The sequence below is a fragment of the Pygocentrus nattereri genome, chromosome 5, assembly GCF_015220715.1.
Source record: "Pygocentrus nattereri isolate fPygNat1 chromosome 5, fPygNat1.pri, whole genome shotgun sequence".
In the NCBI taxonomy this organism is placed as follows: domain Eukaryota; kingdom Metazoa; phylum Chordata; class Actinopteri; order Characiformes; family Serrasalmidae; genus Pygocentrus; species Pygocentrus nattereri.
Window position 1 is genome coordinate 41,856,812 of NC_051215.1, and position 22,663 is coordinate 41,879,474.

General features: G+C 39.0%; 1 protein-coding gene across 5 annotated transcripts in view; it reads right to left on the reverse strand.

Annotated features, from left to right (window-relative positions):
* The window catches only part of sertad2b (SERTA domain containing 2b), a 47,428-nt gene that overhangs the window by 16,345 nt on the left and 8,420 nt on the right, over window positions 1-22,663 (reverse strand). For 3 of the 5 annotated variants that reach the window (XM_017696576.2, XM_037538687.1, XM_017696577.2), the window contains exon 1: window positions 1,268-1,571. The exons of the other annotated variants lie outside the window; for them this stretch is intronic. The gene's annotated coding sequence lies outside the window, so the exon portion shown is untranslated. Of the gene's footprint in view, window positions 1-1,267; window positions 1,572-22,663 lie in introns of those variants that run through there. 5 annotated transcript variants of the gene reach the window in all.

Sequence of the window (22,663 nt, forward strand, 5' to 3'; positions counted from 1 at the left end):
GTAGATTTCACTGATTTTTTTCCCCAAAATGGCAAGAAATATTGATTTAAGCAAATCTAACAGTTTCAAATATGTCAGAAAAAAATGGGAATTAAAGGAATAAAGGAATAATTTACTGAAAAATCACATTTGATCTATTTTTCCTCTCACACCAAGCATGGTTACTTGGGCAATCAGTTTGGTGCCTGAGGTTTGCTTCTTGGTTTTGCACTGGAGCAAAATACAGCTATGAAAGTCTCTGTCTGAAGCCTAAAACCTTTATGGGTGACACAGACGTCTGTTATATTAGACTTGCAGCTTCAATGCAAAACCAATGCGCAAACCTTGTACACCAAACCAAACATGTTTATGCTTGGGGTAAAGAAATTAAATGTTTCTATATGTCGTGGCTTTAAATCCTTACACGTGGGATGCCACAAATATTTCGTTGGTTATATTGCAAGCAATACCTCAGCTGTCCCTCAGCTCATTCAGTGAGAAAAAAACACTGTCAAACAACACCACAGTTCGCCCAGGGTTTTAGCGTGTGGGCTTAATTCAATCTAAAACTAACGGTGGTTGCAAGTCACCGGCTTACATGTCCAATAGTATGCTCCGTGTTATTTAATGACTATTAGCCCACTGACGGCTACCACCATTATCTTAACCCCAACACTGATTCCCTTTTAGTTGGGAGCTTCTAAAAACCGTCCTCAAATATGAAGTATATAATACAGCATGTAATGGGAATTTACTAAAAAGTAACATTTCTATAGGTTACCTATTAGTGTATCTCAGTGACCAAGCGGTAAAACAGCCTTTCTGTTAGCCGAACAGTCGGCTCAGCGAGTGACCTCGAGTCTCGTTAGCTCTTCGCTGAGGACTGTAGTAGCCTTTATGCTACAAATTTCGCACAGCCACAATTATTATTAACGTGTCATATGTTAAAAAGACTTCTAAAGAACATAAGCTACTGGTTCGGCATGTCCACTAACAAAAAACTAATAGAAGTCAGTAAAGAAAGTCTACAAATCTGAGTGCGACCAGCCCACAGCACATCACCGCGGCGTGAGTGAGTGGAGAAGTCTTCTGTTTCGGCTGTGCTCTCGACATGCTGCTCAACTTTACGACGGAGAAGCAGACAACAATACAGGAATACATTACCGCTGCCTTTCCCCGACACAGACACACACGGGCTGGGTAACACCAGCGCGGCAGTCCGCTGCTGCTTCGTCAGCCAGCGGGCGAGTTTCACAGAGTATTTTAGCTCTCGGAGCTGGACACTCACCACGGTTAGTTGGAGCGGAGCTGTGAGCTGAAGCATCGGGAAGGATCGCTTTTATTGTCGACAGCGCTACTTCCAAGCAGAGTGGCGGAGCGACGCGGTCAGAAAGTCTTCACTGATGGAACATGATCCTGAGAGAAGAGCTCGCGGCGGATGAAACACGAAAACAGGACAGCAGGGAAAACGACGCCAGCCAGTTGTAGTAGAGACGGAGGCAGACTGAGCACAGACCACAGTCAGCCTCGGAAAGGTGTGACGTAGAGTGAGGCTCAGGCTGCGCCGTGCCTGGCCTCGGAAAAGTCCGCCCAGAAACACACGCGCACACACACACACACACACACACGCGCGCGCGCACACGCACGCACCAATGCACGCACGCAAGTTCAGCCCCTGCCTGTGCCCTGTGCTTCCACCCACCTCTTAGAAAACTCTCTCTCTCTCAAATAAAGACTGCTCCGGAAAGTTTTTTTTATTTCTACTTAATTTACACCGGGCTCCAATAACATAATTATATTTTAACACCATTTTCATTACATTACTTTTCATATGGTTCAAAATAATTCCGCTATTACAGCTGTTTCCTCCATTTCAGTAATTACTTAAATGTCAATGGAGAAAGGGGGTCCTGGAGGGCCAGTGTCCAGCACTGTTTGGTAGTTTCCCTACTCAAACTAACCCACTAATCCTGGCAGTTAACAGATGAGTGTAATCAGGTGTATTTGACCAGGTAATTGACCAAATGGTGCTAGACACCATCCCTCCAGGACCAGAGCTGTACACCCAGGGTCTAGAACGACCAGCAGTATAAAACCAGTATTATATCCAACCCCTTCACACACACTGAGCTAAACAAGCTCAACTGCCACCACATGGCAAGATCCAGCACTGCATGGGCCACTGTAATGGCTCATTGTCATATTTTTACACATGAGACGTGTTTATCATATGAAGTAATGCATTTATCATCATTGTTTGGTATGGTGCATGAAGTAAGCCTAACTAAAAGCAGATTAAACTGGCTACTGAAACAGTGTTGATTGTGTTCTTCTGTATTAGTCTCCTGACTCATACTGTTGCAAGTCTAATTTTTGTCCACTTAGAGCAAAGACTGCCAATAATCAACAAGGAAGTAACAAAGAAAAGAGAAGAAGATAAAAGAAGAGAAACAGCATACAAGTTGTACAGTTCAGATGAGCTGTGGGCTTCCAGTAGCAAGTTCAAATCACTGTCATGTGGAGATATTTTTAGTTTTTGATTGTTGAAACATTTCTAAGTCAGAGATAAGGTGATGTTAATAGAGGCTGAAGGGTCTAAGACATGGTAGAGTAGCATGATGGACACCAGCAGTTCCAGTGCAGGAACGTAGCAGGCATTGGTTTAAGGGCAACGCTGAGTGAGACAACATTGTGGGACTCACAGACATGAACAGTGTGGGCAGATACAAGCAGCTGTCTGGTACTAAAGTTCGTTTTTTCAATTTGCTCAATGGATTGATGTACACAACTTGTTCCATTCTGTCCAGCTTAAATGAGATTTTGTCACTACATGGTTATTAACAGCATGATGCTATGAAAATTACATTGTATTCAAGCATTAAAATCCTGCACAGAATCCATTATATGAGGCTAAACTCACTGCCATTAAGCTATTTACAAAATAGCTTCAAAATAGTTATCTTCTTTTTAAGTGTATTTTAATATAGCTAATTTTTGTTAATATAAGTGAACTTAATGAATTCTCAGTGAAGATAAAGCATTTAACACACCTAAGGGTTATTTTCTTACCTGAACCAGGTTCAATATTTTAGTGGTCATAAAGTGAACAAACATTTGTAGCTGATCCAAATTTTTATTTTTCCAATGTAATAAATCTAATGCAGCCTCACCCATTATTCTAGACAACTTTATGGAAATGCTTGAGAAAAAAAAAACAGAATATCAAGCCTCAACTATACGCCATATAATCCAATCTTCCAATTAGGTCAATTTAAACTGTATGCATACATGAAAGGACTATGAATAAATGAGGTACAGTGAGAGAAATAAGTATTCAGACATTTTTGCTTTTGTTACCTTATGTATTGCTGTTGTTACGCTGTATCTCCATTTTTGACGTTTTCAGTTTTTGACATAATTAGAAAACAGTCTACCCTGTACACGATATGTCAATTTTATGATGAATGAAATAAAAGAAATGATCCTTCTACTGTGAAGTTATCATTTTAGAAATAGGAGGTTTTTCTCCAATAACAGCAATATTTTTAATGCACATGTTCACCCACACAAAGATTCAATTAAAAGCAAAATTAATAGGGACAAAAGTATCAGACACCACAAATTAATAACATTTTTTGCAAAGACATTGTTGCCAATCACTGTTTCAAGATACCCACAGTAAGAGGTAATCAGATTTTTGCAGCATTGTGGTTCAATTCCTGCCCTGCGATGGACTGGCGGCCTGTCCAGGGTGTATCCTGCCTTTCGCCCGATGACAGCTGGATAGGCTCCAGTGGACCCCCCGTGACCCAGAAGGAGAAGCGGCTTAGATGATGTGTGTGTGTGTGTGTGTGTAGATGATGTGGTTCATTTCTGGCCCACTTGTCTTGGTAAACAATCTTCAATTTCTCCATAGGGTAAGAGGTCCCTCTCCTTGACTGTTTTTAATCCTTCATAAATTTTCAGTAAAATTCAAGTGAGGAGACTTTCTTGTCCAAAAAAATTAAATTCTCCTCTAGTATGTCTTGGTACATCACACCATTCATGTTTTCTTTGATGACATGTAATGCCCTTTGCAGAGAAGCAGACCCACGTCATGATACTCCCACCTTCATGCTTCACTGTGAGATCATTGGAATCCTACTTGTATACCTCCTTTCTTTAAATATAATGAGCTGAATTATTGCCCACAAAATCTATTTTTGTTTTTTATGACCAGAATAAATTGTTCCAAAACAGTTCTGATTTGTCTAAATGTTCATGAGCAAAGATTAGACACAGCTCTGTCCTTTTTTAGCTGAGGGGTTTTGTTGTTGTAGGCATGAAAATGATTGCACTACATTTCATTGCTTATTGGTCTCTGTGTAACTGTTGGTCCTGCTGCTTTCAGGTCATTCTGCAGTTCTTTTCGAGTGACTGCTGATTACCTTCCTCACCATTAATTTTAGACCATGTTGTGAAATCTTGCATGGTGCTCTCTACTGACAGTGTTTAAGGTCTTTGCTAAGGCTCTGTAGCTTTTTTTATTCAAGCTTGGTTTACTAATGTTGTCCCTGAGAGCGTTAGGAAGCTCCTTTATCTTCACCTTGACTGCTACTTGATGCATGAAATTTTCCTAATCTAAGGGAATATTTTTCATGAAACCCTGTGCAATTTGTATGAAAAAATGAGTAAAACATCAAAAGATATTATGTGTGTAAATCTGAAGTGGATATATGCACAGGGGGTATAATAAATAACAGTAAAAAAGTGTCTAAATACTTGTTTCCCCTCACTGTAGTATAGGGTTTTCAAATGAACAATATGCTTAACATAACAGGCCAGGAATATAACTGGGTTAATGGTAATATCTGGGTTATGCTAAGTAAGGCCACTTTGTTTGCTTTTCCACCGTGCCTCAATGCCACAAAGCACATTCATCTGGTAAGTCAGTGGAGGTGTATGTCTCATCTGTCTGAATTGTAGAGTTAGAATAATACAGTAGTTGACTACAATTGTAGTCATTTTTTAGGAGCTTTTAAGTTAATCAACATCATTGCACAAAGTAATAATATCAAAATATCAGTAAAATTGAAAGTAGATAAACAGTAAATAACGCACTAAAAGGTTAACAGTCAGGCATGTATGGAAATACTTAGGTGCATAAAGAAATTTAGAGTGTCTGAAGATCAGACAGGAACAGAGTGTATTCTGCAATTCTCATGCACGGCTCTCACCAGCAAACAAGTCAAAGCTTGCAAATCTGAGACAATGATTTGCTTCTTTAAAACCACCTTCATATCCACAGACTGTCCGTCATCAGAACCATCAAGATAAAATAAAGCTAACAAAGCAAATGCTATACTGCACCATTCAACCATGCAGAATAAACTCTGAAACTCATGTTCATTCTACATGGTACATATATTGTGTGTCCAGCAACACAGTTGTGTGCATTAATTTGCGGAGTTATGGTGACAGTGATGTCATAGGTGACAGCTTCTCTCCTATTTTAAGTTTCTAATGTATTCAGATTTAGGGCTGCCAGCTTAGGAGCTACTGGCTGCAGTGGCTCAGCAACCACGGGAAGTAATCACTGTCCGAGAGATCTACAGAACACGGTACTGGCCTGAAAACGGCTGCAATGCATAAGTATGTCTGAAAAACTTAGCTCCGTCCAAAAGCTGGAACTGTCAACAAGCAGGCCCTGCCAAAGGATTGTTTTGGAATGGATCTAAGCTGGTGCGAAGCTGTGTTTCTCTGCCCATCTCTGTGTGTCATGAGTGAGGAGGAGAGTGGTGAGCAGAGGGGTGGTTCTAAATAAAGATTTCAGGTCAAAAACAGGAAATGGCTCAGTGAGCAGTCAGGGCAGGAATGAGAAATGCTGGCTGTTGGGCGGCATCCACAACATCCCCTTTGTTCCCTCCATGACTAGCAAGAAACCATAGCCTTTTCTATTTCTCTCTCTAACTCTCTCATGCTCTCTCTTATTCTCCTGCGCACTACAACACTGCTTGATCACTTTACTGGAGCCTCCTGCAAACTGCCTCCACACTGAATGCTGCACGACCAGTGTGGGCAGCATGAGTCACCATTAAATCATAAGCAACAGTTTGGATCCCAGAATAATCTAATTCAGACTTGCTCTGGGTCCCTATATTTAGAAAAAAGGCTTATCTAGAAAAATTCCTGTTTTGCCTAACATTTGTTATATCACTATATATGAATGAACAATCTCATTCACGACCGAGCGTGTCATGATGCAAAAAACGTAAGTTCACAAATTTGTTTTATTCAAGATGTACAACCCCAAAGCCAATGAAGTTGGGACGTTGTGTAAAACATAAATAAAAACAGAATACAATGATTTGCAAATACTTTTCAACCTATATTCAATTGAATACACTACAAAGACAAGATATTTAATGTTCAAACGGATAAACTTTATTGTTTTTTGCAAATATTCACTAATTTTGAATTTGATGCCTGCAACACGTTCCAAAGAAGTTGGGACAGGGGCATGTTTACCACTGTGTTACATCACCTTTCCTTTTAACAACACTCAATAAGTGTTTGGGAACTGAGGACACTAATTGTTGAAGCTTTGTAGGTGGAATTCTTTCCCATTCTTGCTTGATGTACAACTTCAGTTGCTCAACAGTCCGGGGTCTCCGTTGTCGTATTTTGCGCTTCATAATGCGCCACACATTTTCAATGGGAGACAGGTCTGGACTGCAGGCAGGCCAGTCTAGTACCCGCACTCTTTTACTACGAAGCCACGCTGTTGTAACACGTGCAGAATGTGGCTTGGCATTGTCTTGCTGAAATAAGCAGGGATATCCCTGAAAAAGACGTTACTTGGATGGCAGCATATGTTGCTCCAAAACCTGTATGTACCTTTCAGCATTAATGGTGCCTTCACAGATGTGCAAGTTACCCATGCCATGGGCACTAACACACCCCCATACCATCAGAGATGCTGGCTTTTGAACTTGATAACTGATAACAATCCGGACAGTATTTTTTCCTCTTTGGCCCGGAGGACACGACGTCCATGATTTCCAAAAACAATTTGAAATGTGGACTCGTCAGACCACAGGACACTTTTCCACTTTGTGTCAGTCCATCTCAGATGAGCTCGGGCCCAGAGAAGCCGGCGGCGTTTCTTGGTGGTGTTGATATCTGGCTTTCGCTTTGCATGGCAGAGTTTTAACATGCACTTGTAGATGGAGTGACGAACTGTGTTCACTGACAGTGGTTTTCTGAAGTGTTCCTGAGCCCATGTGGTAATATCCATTACAGAATGATGTCGGTTTTTAATGCAGTGCCGCCTGAGGGATCGAAGGTCACGTGCATTCAATGTTGGTTTTCTGCCTTGCCGCTTACTTGCAGAGATTTCTCCAGAATCTCTGAGTCTTTTGATGATATTATGGACTATAGATGATGAAACCCCTAAATTCCTTGCAATTGCATGTTGACAAATGTTGTTCTTAAACAATTGGACTATTTGCTCACGCAGTTGTTCACAAATTGGTGAACCTCGCTTGTGAATAACTGAGCCTTTCAGGGATGCTTCCTTTATACCCAGTCTTGACACCCACCTGTTTCCAATTAACCTGATAATTGGTGGAATGTTCCAAACAGGTGTTTTTTGAGCATTCCTCAACTTTCCCAGTCTTTTGTTGCTCCTGTCCCAACCCAAGTGAATAATTGGAAAAACAATAAAGTTTATCCGTTTGAACATTAAATATCTTGTCTTTGTAGTGTATTCAATTGAATATAGTTTGAAAAAGATTTGCAAATAATTGTATTCTGTTTTTATTTATGTTTTACACAACGTCCCAACTTCATTGGAATTGGGGTTGTAAGATTGTCACTTAAGGCACTGCAGAATGACATTACCTTCCCTCCTCAAATGATGGTCATTTGATTTGATTTATTTGTTTTCATGCAATGACGGGATGTGGGGTCTTACATATGTCCCATACTGTCACTGTCCAAACATTTTTTGGATAATGCAAAATGTGTATGATGAATATACCAATAGATATGCTCCAAAATAATTTATTAAATCTATTCCAATTAACATATAAAAAATGTTAAGACTTTTCAATATTTTTGTCTCTTCTTCTTTTGTAAACTTTCTGTTTTGGAGATATTTGTGTTTTTCTTGTACAGAGACTACATTTTTTTCATATTAATATTTCTTAGGCCTAACCATAAACTAACATCAGCTTCAATAATCAAAATGAAATGGTTTTGCCTTGAGATGGAATATGGGAACTGATAGGTATTGGTATTGGGCTGATATCAGCAGAAAATGCTTGATTGGATATCGATTTAAATAGAATAATCTGATCTAGTCCTGCAACAAACGTAGCTTAAAATAGCACACGCATTGTGTGATGTGATACTGTTAGCTGTGTAGTTCTAGAGATAGTAGAGTGAGCTCATTTTGAAAGTAAGGGCTGACTGAAAATGTACCTTTTGTAAACATGTCAATGTTTTCATTTTCAGCTTATTTGGAACAAAAGCTTCAGTGTCCTGATTTATTGCTATAGCTATGAGCTAATATGTTAGTCACAAGTACACATGCTTATCATGATACAGTGATAATATGATACAATTCACTACAATTTGATATGTTGTATTCCTGGCATCAGCCAATGCTCAAGGTTTCATTATTGTAATCTGAAATGAACTAGTAGAATTGTACCATCTCTAGTTTTGCTCTTTCAGATGAAAAAAACGCTTTTGTAAAAACACTTTACAAAGTCAGAATCATTTAGCTGATTCTGAAAATCTACATAAACAAACACACACACACACAGACACACACACACACACACCCACACACACACAAATACACTCACGTGTATATGTACAGACAAAGAGGCTACTTGATTACAGTGCTCTTAATCACAGGCCTCTTTAGGGTCTTGGTGAAAAAGACACAGAGAGTCATGGTGCCAACTAAACTCCCTCCCTCCTTCTCCCTTCTCTCTCTCTCTCTCTCTCTCTCTTTCTCTCTCCTTTCTCTCTCTCACTCTCTCCAATCCCGCTAACGCCTCCTTCTCTCCCTGCACTCCACATGCCCCCCCGCTCCCTGTTCCGTGGAGGGCACTTGGCACGCCTCTGCCCCCCTCATTATCTAATTTGGCTCATTAGCCATGCAGCCACACATCAGCAGGGGGTGCCTGTGTGCGCTTCCTCATTTTAACATCATAATTAATAACGGCCTATCAATAAACAGTCGTATTGAAGACAGGCAGCTTTTGGGCGATGATGGCACAGGGCTGAGAGGAGTTAACGCAGGTTTGAAATGTGATTCCTGATTTACTCTTTATTTATTTATTATTTGCCACGGTGCATGTCTGAGGGATCTTGCGTTCCAGGCCGCCGGGCGAGCGTGACGCTGTTGTACCGCTGGCTGAGACGCAGCAGAGCCATCTCCTGGAGCGAGGCTTACAGCTGCCCACTCTCCTCCTTCCCACTCCTAACCACACTCCTCCCACACAGCGGCCCTCCCTCCCTATGCCCGTAGACTACCAGGGGTGAATGATATGGACAAAGCACCATTTTACTGCTACTTATTGTTGCTGTCTTAAGAAAAAAAAATTCTTCTTTTTCTGTTTTTTTTAACCCTTTGCTTCATTCAAAAACACCAATTACCCTTTACATCATGTGAACAATGTTTATGACACTATTGTGAAAAGCAAACCTATCTAGTGAAATAGACAGGTGTCTAGCTAAAGGTTTATTCACCAACTTTAGCAGAAGTTAACAGAGGCCAGCTGTTTTGAAATAGCAGTCAAAGAAACACAGTCCTATGCCTCATAACCCCAAAACACACCCAGGCCAGAAGATCCAAATGCTTAGTAACAATTAATTTTGTGACAAATATGATGATTATACAAGCATATGTTTTTCCCATTTACAGGCCATGGGACAGCCACTGACCCAATTTTTCTTTCTCTTAACATTTATTCACAGCTGCCTGAATGTGAAGAGAATTTTGCCAGATGTTATGAAAAGTCTTCTGACATAAAATAATTGGTTTCACTTTTAAAACATTTTCTCTCATTTTGGTTTTCCTATGACCATGTCTGTAGTGCAAAAAACGTCATGTGCAAAAACTTCCACAGAATACTCATCTAGAATGATTATGATTGGTCAGATGCTCAGATGCTGACCAAATTTTTGATTGGTTAGAATTTGATTTGCGTGTTGCAACCTTCTTCTATGGCTAAGGCCAAAACTGTGGTAATGATTAACAAGTGATGCATTGTGCAGCCCTGCACTTACCTTTCAGCCAAGACACACCAGGAACATGCATATCAAACTCAGTCTGCTGACTATCCAAAATCAAGACAATAGCAAAAGAAAAGGGTGTGGGTGTGCATTAATGGGTAGTGGGCTGGTTGGGGGCATGGTCTGGATTGGATAAAAGAGGAAGAGGAGGAAAGGGAGGGGAGAAGGACTATCCTCAACAAATCAAAGAAAGGAATAGAGTACGCAGTCTAACATGCACAAAAAATCAGAACACATGCAGAAGGTGAGAACATGATAATGAAGGTATAATAATCACCATGATGGTAGCAAAAACAGTGGATTATTGTCAGTGATCCACTTCACTGACAGGGTGGAGATGCAGACTGATTGGTTTGCAATAGAGACAGGCTGGTGCCTACACAGCAAAAGAATGGGGAAGCCCATGCACTTTGGGTTCATTCTGTTGTCATGGAGAACAATATTGATATGACACCAGGTTTTGATATCACTCTACATACATTCACAAATACACACACAAAAGCACACACTCAGAAACATGTTCGCATGTGCACAGACACAAATACATACACGTCTACCCGTGCTGGAGGGAAACCAAGACAGTAATGGCTGTGGTTTTGGAAGTGGGCTCCATATGTGACAGGCCTCCATTCATCACCCTGTTTTTCCTTTTCATTTCGCCTCTCCTGGACGGAGCCAGAGAGCCATTTCAAAAAAACCTCAGCTGCGTTTATGGAGAGCAAACTTTTTTTGAGAAGGCAAACAACAATCCAACATGAGCAGAAAGGTCTAACATTAAAGAGCAAGACAAAAGGTTTTGGCACGGACCAGCTTGAATAAAATCCTACAGGAAAAAGGAGGCATCCCATTAAAATTTGATTCAGCAACTATGAATGTTCTTCATGGAGGAAGAAAAAAGTTTAAAGGTGTGGATAAAGTAGAATAGAAATCCAAGTGACATCCATTTTTTTAATTGCATATATCTAGTCATATCAACTTCGAAAGGATAAAAAAATGAAACTATCAGGTATTCTTTACATTGTTTGAAAATTTTATGTCACATGTCGGGATAAAATGTTGTCTATATTTGTCTCAGCACAGGGGAAGTTACTCAAAAATTAATCCATTGCAAATGACTAATCACTTCTCTCAAGTGGGATAACTGCACTCAATACTTGCAGGAAAGGCTCACTATTCATTACTTTACATCTTGTTTACTCTCTAAAACCGACACATCTGTACCAATTGGAAGAATACAATACTCCTTTTAGTAGTTTATTTATTAAGAAATATCCAATTCCACTAAAGATCATTTAAGATCATTTAATATTTAAATAATAAGATCATTATTGGGGTGCTGGAGCCTATCCCAGTGGTCTTGGGGCAGAAGGCAGGATACACCCTGGACAGGTCACCAGTCTATTGCAGGGCAGACAGACATACACATCCACATCTAGGGGCAATTAAGCATGTCCAATTGGTCTGACTGCATGTCTTCGGGCTGTGGGAGGAAACCGGAGAACCCACACAGACACGAGGAGAACATGCAAACTCCACACAGAAAGGACCCTGGTCGCTTGGCCAGGGACATGAACCCAGGTCCTCCTTGCTGTGAGGTGACAGCGCTACCCACCACACCACCGTGCCACCTCAATAGAAACAGTTCAACTTAATAATAAAATGTACAGCTTACAAAGCTGGGTTTTTTACCCATCAGCTTCATATTAGTATGATTAGATGTATTGACAGATTGTTTGCCAAGTTTCTAGTGCTTCCCACGATGACATGTTCACACAATCGTGCAGTCAGCCAACACAGGGAACATATGCATGTGCAAATTACATACAGCCCAGAAAAGCTGGGATGGTGTGCAAAAGTAAATAAAAAAAGAATGCAGTGATGTGCAAATCACTGAAACCCTGTATTTAATTGAAAATATTGCAAAGATAACATATCAAATGTTAAAAGGAGCAACAAAAGACTTAAAGTTGTGTAAAAAAGCACCTGGTTGAACATCCTACAACTAACAGGTCAGTAATATTACTAAGTATAAAATAAGCATGTGAAAGATTGTGCAGGCAAACGAGCATCAATTGGAAAATCATTGTCTGTGACACTTTGTCACTGCATCCACAAATGCAAACTCTACCGGGCAAAGAAGGAACCAGGAAGAAGGAACACCGCCCTCTTCTCTGGGCCTTCGGGCCAAAGAGGAGAGGGACCAACTGGCTTGTTGTTAATGTACAGTTTTAAAGACTTCATCCGTGATGGTATGGGGGTGCATTACTGCACATACCATGAGTGACTTGCACATCTGTAAAGGTATCATTATTGCTGAACAATATATACAGGTTTTGGAGCCATTCAGGCAACGTCTTTTTCCGCCAAGGCCTTGTTTATTTCAGCAAGGCAGTGATAAATCACATTCTGCATGTATTACAATAGCATGGCTCTGCAGGAAAAGTGCTAAACAGGCCTACCTGCAGTCCAGATATATTACATACTGAAAACACTTGCTGCATTATGAAATTCAAAAATCGACAAAGACCCCAAACGGTTGAGCAGCTGAAATCCTATATCAAACAGGAATGAGAAAATATTTGACTTTCAAAACTACAGAAATTCTCAGTCCCTAAACACGTACAGGGTGTTGTTTAAAGAAGAGGTGATGAAACACAGTGGTAAACATATCCCTGTACCAACTTTGTTGCTGGCATCAAATTCAAAATGGGCATATATTTTTCAAAGAACAAAAAAATGCTCAGTTTCAATATGTGATATGTTGTCTCTGCACTATTTTCAAAGAGTACAACTTTGTACAAACAATGTTGTACAAGGACTAGTATGATTACTGTATATTGAGGATATTTTATTTAAATAATTGCACATAATAAATATTGCTCTGTTAGATATATATATGAGTAACACAAGTCATTCTATTTATGCAGTAAACTGCAATACATTACACTGCTTTGGAAAAAATAAATTACATTACTGTGCATGTTACTCTGTACCATGTTACCTCTTAAATTAAAGTTTTTTCCCTTCTAGTAAAAAGTTATCATTTTGCATAACATTTCATTTGACAGTGTTTGTGTCTGTGTCATTTTGAGCATGTAAAACTGTATATGTAAATCTGCAAGAGAGTGCAGTTTATACATACAGGTATAAGGTTATTGTGTAATGCAATTGGCAACTATTCTAGACGTTACACTATCATATCGTTTTAATAAGTATTATGTATGTTGTCCTCAAATGTGGTAGTAGGCACTGTTTATATGTGAACTAACAGAAACCTGCAGAAGCAAGGCTTGTGCTGCTGCTCAGAGACAAAACCAGCCCGGTGAGTGTGATGCATTCCAAAAGGACTATTCATAGAAAAGTCATACTGTACAAAGCCTACACTTGGAAAGTACTCTGACTGCAAAATGCAGACAGCTTCAGCAATGCGTGCCTATGCAGCTTTTGCTGGTGGTAAATGCTCCTCTATCAAGACATGCTTTTCTCTTGAGCTGACTAATTCAATAAACATTCCACAGTTTGGACATTGCCCCGTCTTCAAAGCTGGAAGCTGTTTTTCTTGCAGCTCCACTGAAGCATATCTGATTTTCCTCATCCCACATCAAGCAGTTGTTTGATAGCAAACAGTTGACAACGCACAATAACACAGATAAAAGAGAGGTGGATTTATGAATATTAGTCACATTTGTAGTCACATTTATGCACATACACAGTGTGGTCTGCTGTGTGAGACAATTTTTAGCAGCACAATAGTGGTCATGCTTGTTCTTAGCTATCTTGCTACAGAAAAGAACACAAGCCCAACATAGAAAGATGAAAAGCAATGAAACGATCAAATGAAAGGTGATTTTGGCATTTTGTGCTTTTTCAGTTCAAAGACCTTGTTAAAATGTCTGTTCAGTTCCAACCTGTGGGCTGCTCAAGAATGTCATTTTTTGTCAAGATTTTTTTCACTTTGTAAATAAAACAGTGCTTCCCAAACAACAATCCAACTTTAGTTATTCTAAAAGTTGGGTGATTCTGTACTCTGGTAAAGACGACATGATACAACTTTTTCTTCTCTAATATTGATACCAATATAAAAACTTTACTAATCAGATATTTTTACTTCAAAACTATTTAGCATTAAATTGCTACATTTAACTGAAACACTTCACATAAAATGAGCACTGAAAAGTAGGCCATCACACTAAAACACTCAAACACTCTACCACACATGAAGAAATTCACAGCTAGCAGTATCACATCACACAAGAGCAGAAAGATTAATAATTTTAATATTACAATTAGAAGAGTGGCATTTTTATTTGGCAAAAGCAATTTTATCACAGCCTACATTATCAGTAATCTTGATATGCTTTAAGCAGAGAAATTTACCCTAATAACCCTAAACTTGTGAATCGCTAATAGAAGCAATAAGCAATAAGCCTCAAAAGTAAATATAGTTGCCTTCCTAGCCAAAAAAAAACAGGCCTGGACCTAAAATAATCATAATTAAATCACCACCACTATATGTCAATATTGTTGTTTCAGGGCATATGTAATAGACAAACATAGTAAACTGGTACCTAATTTTAATTAGGCTATTTAGAATAGTAAGGCTAGTCAATTATTAAGACATAAAAGCAATGTTTTACATAACTGCAGGCACATACACAGATTGACCTCCCATTTGCCCTCTTGGTTGGTGTGTATAATAACTGCATGTTATATTGCCTCTGCCATTCTTCAAGTTTCATTTCAGTGAGATGAGGCTCGATCTTAGCCTGGGAACAGAGCTTATGGGCTGGTAGGATTCGCTCAAAACAGTTCTTGTGCACCCCCTCTGGTGCCAAACTTCGACCTACTACCACAGGGCTGAAAAACCCACCAATAAAGCACTGACAATCTCTTTAGAAAGTGTCACATTATATAATGTGGTTATCTTCAACAACAATAACAGCCATTGTAGAATGCCATTAAATAGAGTTATAACTACATAACACATAGGAAATGGTAAATGGTGTAGTGAGAAATGTTTTTTACACTAATTGGTTCAAATCCCCACATACATTGTAGTGATAGTGTTATGAGCTGCCTTTGGAAAAACATCTTAACATTAGGTTTGATTTTAAAGTTCAGCTGTATGTTTTATTAATTGTGACTGCAATATACTGTAAATGACATTAAGTTTAACTAATTTTAAAATCATGTAGAGTATCTGTGACCAGGCCTGCTTGATTGTTAGCCTTGTTTGGAAACCACACAAAGCAGAGGTTACTTACAATGCCAGGACCAACAAAATGATCCTGACTTTGTAAAGTGCTTTTAATAGGAGATACACATTTCATTTTTTAAACTAAAATATTTTTTTTTGTATTTAAATTATATTGGTCTCGGCCTCATTCTGCCAACAGAGGTATGGATCATCTACTGCAGATTAAACAGGCTACAACTACTGTGATTTTATCAGTTGCATTCTGATTGGCTATCCACATGCACACATTTTTTGTGCCATGGTTTAATCTGTCCAATTGGAAGGTTTTGCAAACAGCTACCTCTTCTGCACATCATGTCAAGCCTTTAGGGGCAAGCTGGATTGAAAATGTCAATGAAGTTCATGGCAACACATTTCTAAAAGTTATTCAATAGTTTTCTTTGTAACGTTAAGAATGCAGTAAGTAAGAAATTCTCATGTGTTTTCCACCACATAGTATATTATTTCAGACAGGTGTTCTTTGTTGTTGTCCTATTTTAAAAATTGCCTGCCCCTACATGGTACACTAAAACAACAGCTGGTTATTTGCCATGCTAGTCAAACAACCCCTACCTGTCAAAGTAGGCAGTTCTTCATCACATTATGCATTAAAATGCACAAGAGTTTCTAGTCTGGCAGAACTACGGCATGTGAGACAGGTTTACAAAAAATATAATGCAAACATGTAAAATACATATATGTATGACCTCATGTCCTCATATTGAAATAACCTGTATGTGCAAGTGCTGGTTCTACAGCAGGAGTCAGAGTGATATGTGTGAGGATATACACAATCTGCTGCCCCAGTGACCAGCCACCAAGCTGTAAACACAATACAAACCAACACAACATTAGCGTCCTCACTCTGAGATCTACACTATGCAGCACACTGAACAAGAATGTGTTTTTTTGACGTCCTTTTCAGCTGCACATTGTTACAGTCCTGCAGTTCCTAATAAGTAATGATATGTTAGGCAAGCTCCAGACCAACACTCAGTGTCCATAAGCAGTCATTAGGTGAAGACTAACAGCAGGTAAATGAAGCAGGTCAGATGCCTAAACATTCTCTTCAGTCAATATTCCAGCCAGGTGCATTATTCACTAGCAGCGTTCTGCAGCACAGGTAGACGAGGACCTAGGAGGAAATTTACAGGCTGTGTCTGTCAGCACACACTGTGGATGCTTGCTGTAAAATTTCAACAAAGTGTAGGTACATTACTTTGAAAATCAGATTTGTGAGCAGTTACAAGCACTTATTTTATAAAAATATTAGATCTACAACTTAGCAGCAGAAATCTACTTGTAGTATGACAGTAAACATAAAGAAGCCACCGCAGTAAATGTGGTAAATACATGAATTATTTTACAGGCTGCCCCTAATTTTTATTTTTGAAGAAAAAAATATCTGATACAGGATATCGGGTCACAGCAGATTTGTTCTTTGCAAGAACAATTTCAAGGGTTTGAAATTTATATTAACCTACACAATTTTTGAAAAAAGTTATTTTTGATCTTAAAGTAGAAGAACTAACCTCAGCACAGTAAAATTTAAATGTTTTTTTTTACTTAAGATAAAATGTTTTTGATGATGAAAAATGTTTTTGTCTATGAATGAAAATGTCAAAACAAATGGACTATTCTTAATTTATATGGGACATTTCTTCTCTCATTCTTTACTTAAGCATGGCTAGCACTTCCTGTGTGTTGTTTACATTCTTCAAAATGGTGATACATTACAGCCACCCAGAAGATGTTTAAAATAATATAGGAGTGGACCCTGTAACTTACAACTCATACAGTTCAGTATTTAAAAAAACTCTTACAATGAAAGACGTATGTTATGAACATCATGTCTGGAGTGAGGAGAAAGCACAAATCACAGGAGCTACTACTCCACACAGAATACAAAAAAAAGCTTGAACAGGCCAAACAAGTATGTCCAACATATTAGCTAATATGCTAATAGCTTCTAACAGCTAACCAGTTGTAAAGCCCACTGCTATTCAGTTGAAGAACCCACCTCTATTTAGCTGTAGAATCCACCTTAATCAGTTGTGAATACTGCAGTTTGCTGGGAGTGATTAATCCATATTAAAATAGCACTAACTTTAACCAGAAGGTAAGAGACACATTATATTTATAAAAAACACATGACCTGCCTGTAAATGAGCTTGTACAGCTCTATTATTCTATTTTAAGATTCACCTTTATATACAGGTTTTGCTTACCTTTTTCATTATAACCTGTGATAACACACATGCTTGCCAGACACATCATGTGCAACATGTAATATACACCTTACACTTTTGTTTATATTATTATTTATTTGTTAGCTTCTAGGAAAATGACTTGTGGCATTCATCCCTTCAACAAGCACTGTTGTCTTTTTGGGGAAAACATTTCTGGAATTACCAAAATGTAAATAAATAAAAAGTTATCTTGGCATTCTTTTCTAAATCTGTACTGAAAACAAGTTGTATTGTGATGCAAAACCAGCAATATGCATCTTATAATGAAATCATATCGTTGCACCATTATACAATATCCATGTTACATTTTTCTCTGCTCTCACCTGCACAGTACAATCTTAAATGAAATAATATCATGATATAAATTTAAGGATATTGCGTCCAGCCATAAATGCACCCAATCTATCAGCAGGCATTCAGCCAGTTTCTTCCCTCCAGCTTCCTTCACGTTCTCGTTCTTTATGAACCCTGCATCATTTTCAGTACGATATACAGCTTATCCAGCGCAAACATTCTCCCTTTTTTGGAGTTTCATAATGATCTGCTTCTGGTTATCTAAATGCTCTCACTTCCACATACCAAACATTTGTAATAACAACTATTATTATTATTATTATGATTATTATGATGCTTCAGAAACACTGCATGTGATGTAGTCTATCTTTATCTGAGCTGAACTAATTTCTCCTCTGTTCACAGTCTCCTCTAGTCTTTACTGGGCAGCCACTGTTTCCCTTCATGTTTTCCTTCTTGCAATATGCCGGTAGAGTGCACCCCCCACCTCCCCACCCCTTCTGCTACTCTCTCTCTCTCACACACTCTGTGCTCTATCTGTACGCTGCCTTCAGGGCTTCTCCAGCAGAGGGGCGAGAAAGGCTTCGGCCCTCACAGCTGTTCCCAATGCTTTAGACCCTATCGCTCAGCAACCGAGAACAAAACAAAAGCACATCCCCTCCTCCATCCCCTCCCTACTGCACCAGCACTCTCCATCAGCCGTTCCCCCTGCCCTGCACACACACACACACACAGACACACATACACACACACACACACACCCCAACCTTGTCCTCTAACCCTCTAACCCCCCACCACCCCCCACCACCCTTAGACTCAAACACCAAGTCCTTTGTCCAAATTCACTTGGCAAAATATATATTCCACAGTAACAGTGATTAGGCGTTTGGCCAAAATAGTAGAAAAAAGATGCTGAAGAAGACTTGAGTCTCTGTTGTTTGCTGTAGATAAATAAGTAGCAACAAAAACTACATTGTCAAGTATCTCCCTGACTCAGTCTGAATTAATGGTGTTTTCTAAATGTCTTTATTTTTGCGGCTATACTGACGCAGCTGCATAGCATCCAGTTTACTGTGCATATGTAAAGGTGTGTAGGTGACAGCATTCGAGAGAAAGTTGTGTGGTTAAGTTGAAAGTACTAAAATAGTAACATTCTGTGTCAAATAATATTCAAGATACTATAAATAACATATACAGTATGTCAGCATGGGTATATATCTGATATAAACAGTGTAAAAATAATTACACTGACACTGCAAATACTGCACTAGGCTGAAACATAGGAATCGTTTCTGGTGTTTGCAGTCACGCAGAAACACAGCTAATGATAGAGAGAGGCTGGCAGAGAGTTGGTCAATAAGCGAGAGAGAGAGAGAGAGAGAGAGAGAGAGAGAGAGAGAGAGAGAGAGAGAGAGAGAAAGAAAAGAAAGAAATAGAGAGAAAGAGAAGAAGATTGGAGAGATTCAGTCAGAAAAATGACAAACAACTAGAGAGAAAGAATGAAAGAGAGAGAGAGAGAGAGAGAGAGAGAGAGAGAGAGAGAGAGAAGGCAGCTGGCCAGTAGCTGTGTCTGTGTCTGTGACTGCAAAAGCAGCAGCACTCCCAGCAGCTCACTTGCTTTCTTTCTTTCTGTCATTTTTTCTCATACACTGTGATTTCTTTGCCATTCACTGACAGGACCAGGATGAGATAGAAAGCCAATATCTCTTCCCTTATAGAGCTGCTCAGTGTTCATCTTTATTATAGGCCACAGACAATAGTGAAGTACAGGTTTACAGGCCTTTCAGGTGAGCAGACAGAGCTCAGCCCCACCAGCCACAATCCTGGCAGCCCACCCACACTCATCTGGCTCATGGCACCCCCGCGTATGTTCTTACTTTCAGCCAGCCATTTTGTCCCTCACTCATTATAGTGTCAGGCAGGTTGGAATAGATCTCAAGCATCTGTTTGGTGAAGCAGAGAAGGCATGTGCCACACCTCTCCCCAAGACAGCTGGAGTGCCATTATTGCCACAGGCTGACTCAGGTGACCGCTGATTCACACCGGGTCACACATGAGCTACAGCAGCCTGCCCTTCCATAGAGGGAGCCATTGCTGTGTTAAACTGATGTGTTCAGAGTGTACTGCATGATGAACTATTCATTAGTTCTCTTGAAGTCACTTGATTCTTTAGTTTAACTTCTTTAACATCACCGTTCCGTATTATTCAGTTTTGAATCTTAAAACTTTAAGAAACTGATCCAAATTACTAGTGCTTGACATATCTTGTTTCTTAATCATTATATGATTTTGACCTTAGTAATAATTATATCAAAGAAGGCTGCAATGTGCAAAAGTGTCCTGTAACAAATGACCAGATTTTGTGTGATTTTGTGTTATGAGCATCCTGACCTCAGATGTTAGAGATTTCTGTGGGTGATTTTGAGACATTCATGTGCTGTAAGAAACATCAATGATTTTGGTCATACTAATGCAGGCAAACCATGGTGTGCTTGAACCTTATTACATTGTTCTTTAGTAAATATATCTAGATACATTATGAGATCATTATGGATCTCTCTGAATTTGAAGACATAGGTCCCTGAACAGGAACTGTAGCCCTATTATGACCCCACCTACAGAAAAATCCTAGAGTCAATACTGCACCAAAATATTTTGATATATATATTGCAAGCGAATCAGTGCTGTAATATGTAGCAGTGTAATGGCTGTAACACATTTTGTACTGATCATGCAGCGCTAGCCTGAATAGTGGCATACATTTCTTTTTTACTTTTTTTTAAGAATTCAATTATTCTGTATAGAATTTTTTAAATTAACTTTTGGGTTACTTATTGATTTTATGAAATTTGATGAGGCCATACTGTAATTATTCTGAAAGCTGGTGTACACAAAGCTTGTGTTCTTAGGTGTGCTCATGTTTTGTATTTGTATGTACATTGTTTTTTCTGTTATTTATCTATGTATCACTTTTTATTTTGTGTAACCTGGTGAAGCCAAAGACAAATTTCCAAAAATGGACAAAATTTATTCTATTTTGTTCTATTATATACTTTTTTCTCACAGCTACACATCCATTCAGACTCATAGTGCTGAGTTGTCTCCTCACAGTGGAAGGATGGACAGAAATACTGGTGGATTATTTCAGATCTAAAGTAAGAGAGGCCCTTGATTTTGTCTTCTCTCTCAAAAAAGGAAGCTTTAAATACTGTATATCTGATGGGGACAATTTTGGAGGTCTACCAGATCCTGCACTGTTGTTGAAGAAACTTTTTTTTTTCAGTTGATTTTAATCTTCCTCATGCAAGTGAATTATTTTACATCTCGTCAGAAATTATCTCCCAAAAACCACAACACCTACAAACAACTTGTACTAAATGGCCATTTTGACTTTTGCACAGTACTGTAGTTCAAACCTAGTAACTACAATGAAACTACTAAGTAAGTGACATGGTTGTGAGAGTGAGAAATTGACGTGTGGGCTGACACACAGGGCCTTAGTGTTGAAGTGATTAAAAGTACCAAATCACTGACAAGTCAGGAATGTTATACCTTGAGATTGGTAGTCCTTGCAAGAATAGCTCTTACAACAACAAACTCATATAAAGAAACAGTAAAATAACCTGTCAGCTCTAGCACTGCAAGACAGTGAGCAATGAAAAAGACAGTGATTTGGCCAGCTCATGAAGGCAGGAGTGTAGGAGTGGGCGCAGTGTGGTGTGTGATAATGGAGAGTTTTATAATAAGGGTGGAGCGGACTCTACTCCACTCCATCCACATAATGAGGGGCTTGCAGAAGTGGGCCAGGCTCGGGGAGAATGTGCCCTTTATTCCTGCTGCTTGTCGCCTGACTGCAGCCTCTGTTCACCAGGCCTGGCACACATTTATGACACGGGGCACCAAACCAGCTTTGGCTACGTGTCCTTTACTACAACACTGGGCTCAGCCGGTAACAAACCATGCATGCTGGGAAATGGAGCCACAGCTGCCAATCAGCTGCTAATTATCCTTATGGTGCAAACAAAGTGACCAAGCAAAGAAACTGACGTGAACACACATTAGGATCTGATAGTTTTTTCAGGTGGATAGTAAGAGTGATATGCACTCACTTACATGTGTGTTACAAGATACTTTTCTTGCAATCATGCTTGCATGTTTGTGAAGACATGTATGTTATTGTACTGTACAAGCATTTTCACTCAACTGAAAATGACTTACATTGGATATTGCAATTATTAACTAACAAAGCAGCGAAGTGTAATTTTACACTCTACTCATTATTAAGCAGAGAAATTCTGCCAAATGTATATAAAGTCTACATTTTCAATTAATAAAGCACAAAAGGAGATTTTAAATTATGACTTTAATTTGATTAAATGTTATTGTTGTGCATACTTGCTTTTGTGAAAGAAAAACTATCCTTTACTTTTTTTACCACGTGTTTGCCATATGAGTAAAACTGAAGCATAGACTCAAACCTACTAATACAGATTTCAAATAGAATGTAATTCCTGAATAACTGTGTAAATATTTATTTAACAATTACTGTGTAATAATTGATATTAAAATTTTTATATACTTTTTACACAGTAAAACATAGATAACAACTCAAGAC